The sequence below is a fragment of the Macrobrachium nipponense genome, chromosome 41 (genome assembly GCF_015104395.2).
Source record: "Macrobrachium nipponense isolate FS-2020 chromosome 41, ASM1510439v2, whole genome shotgun sequence".
NCBI lineage: Eukaryota > Metazoa > Arthropoda > Malacostraca > Decapoda > Palaemonidae > Macrobrachium > Macrobrachium nipponense.
In genome coordinates this window covers 12,208,445-12,210,944 of record NC_061102.1, presented here as the reverse complement: position 1 = coordinate 12,210,944, position 2,500 = coordinate 12,208,445, and the positions used below count along the sequence as shown (strand labels likewise).

Below are 2,500 nucleotides of genomic sequence, written 5' to 3'. Positions count from 1 at the left end.
AAACTTTCGTGATTCAGTTATACAAATATATTATATATGTATATAAATACACATATATATAATATATATGTATCATATACATATATAATATATAACTGAATCACGAAAGTTTGGAACGTGATAAATCCACAAATAAAGGTATAAGCCACGAAGGAAAAATAAACAACGGAGTTTCTGCAAGATCTTTCGACTCGAGACCTTTAGTCGGCAGATAAACTGACTTACATGAGGTATTGACAATACAAGAAAGGTCGTATAACTCACAGATAGGGATTATAAAGAGATTAGTACCTAGAATCCGACACACCTGGAAGATGAGTAACCTTCCCAAAAAAGCATAAACGCGGGTACAATTAAAAAAAAAAAGATCAAGTCAATCTGCTCATACACAAGGACAAGACAATTAAAGGATTGTTTAGGGTGACCGCTATTCAGAACTTTGGTAAACAAAAACATATTCACAATACATATTAACAATACATATTAAACATACATATACAACGAAAAATTATATATTTGAGATCATTCTTGAACATGTTACAAATACAAGGGTCTAAATGAAACAGGCCACGACTAATATTGAAATTACAATGGTTAGTAAGTTGTATTATAGCAGATTCTAAAAGATTTCGTGATAAGACATCTTTTGACCTTGCAGTTACTGAACTACCAATCCAATTTATTCGGTGGTTGTTTTCACTTAAATGAACGAATATCGCATTAGATGTTTGCCCAGTTTTTACAGAATATTTATGCTGGCTTAATATCAATTTTTTCTTCTATGTTTTTACGAGCATTGCTCATTGTCAGTCCCCAATATTTGGATCAAGAAATTGAATACATAAGAAAAATAGGGAAAGATTTATGTTATCCTTCACATATATTAGATATTTGTTATAATAAAGCCCACAAAAAGTTTTATAGTGTAAGTAACACGCAGAAAGAAAATTCTAAGAACATTCTCAGTTTGCCTTATTTTAACGGATTTGAAACCATTAAATCATTGTTAAAAGCCTTTAAGGTCAACCTTGTTTTTTCCTATAATAACACACTAAAAGAAATGCTAAAAAATGGCCCAAGAGAAAGCAACAACATAATATATAAAATTCCATGTATGGACTGCCCCTCATTTTATCTCGGACAGTCGAGCAAGGGCTTAGAAGTAAGACTAAGCCAGCATAAATATTCTGATAAAACTGGGCAAAAATCTAATGCAATATTCATTCATATAAGTGAAAACAACCACCGAATAAACTGGATTGGTAGTTCAGAAATTGCAAGGTCAAGAGATGTCTTTTCACGAAATCTTTTAGAATCTGCTTTAATACAAATTACTTCTCATTGTAATTTCAATATTAGTTGTGGCCTGTTTCATTTAGACCCTTGTATTTGTAACATGTTTAAGAATGACCTCAAAGATATAATTACAGACTTCAATAAAAATTAGTTGCCTTAGAGATATTTTCGTTGTATATGTATGTTTAATATGTATTGTTAATATGTATTGTGAATATGTTTTTGTTTACCAAAGTTCTGAATAGCTATCACCCTAAATAATCCTTTAATTGTCTTGTCCTTGTGTATGAGCAGATTGACTTAATCTTTTTTTTTTAAATTGTACCCATGTTTATGCTTGTTTGGGAAGGTTACTCATCTTCCAGGTGTATCGGATTCTAGGTACTAATCTCTTTATAATCCCTATCTGTGAGTTATACGACCTTTCTTGTATTGTCAATTCCACATGTAAGTCAGTTTAGCTGCTGAGTAAAGGACGTTGAGTCGAAAGATCTTGTAGAAACTCCGTTGTTTATTTTTCCTTCGTGGCTTATACTTTATATAATATATATATATATATATATATATATATATATATATATATATATATATATATATATATACAAGAAATATGTAGAAAACCAAACATGCCATTAATTTCTTAAATACAACAGCCCAGATGACAGTCCTTAATCACCAGGCAACTTAGATCTTGCAGTTAAAAAGACGCCAATTATCTTAAAACAGAAAAAAAAGAAAGTCACAGTAATACACTTTACAAAGGACTCCTTTGGAAGAGCGGGCAAGAAAAAGTAAAAATGAAAAGTAAAGAGTGGAGAAGAAAGGAAGACAGAGGCTAATAAGAAATCCTCAGCATAAACCTCTAACATGCAGCCGAAGCTGGTAATCGGCCCCCAGCCTTTACGTCGTTTTAACGATTAAGGACAATCAAGCAATGTTTTGCTGAATTAAGCTGCGTTGGCTAAAAATTAGCGATGTCAGCAAAGTTAGCAAAAGTGTATATTCCAAATTAGCGTCTCAAAAGGAAAGAAGTGTTGGCAGTTACGGAGGACGGGGCAGGCCGGGGGGGGGGGGGGTGGATTATAAACCCCACCATCCACCTCCTTACGAAAAAAAAGAGAAAAGAAAAATAAGGCAGAGCTTTAATTAAGAAGCAATAGATTCGGATTAACCTCGTTTGTGAAGGTAAAGGAGATCTTCCTTT

The 2,500-nt window shown here is 32.6% G+C and overlaps 1 protein-coding gene across 4 annotated transcripts in view; it reads right to left on the bottom strand.

Annotated features, from left to right (window-relative positions):
• Positions 1 to 2,500, bottom strand: part of LOC135212506 (uncharacterized) — a 151,676-nt gene that overhangs the window by 61,843 nt on the left and 87,333 nt on the right. The window lies entirely within an intron of this gene.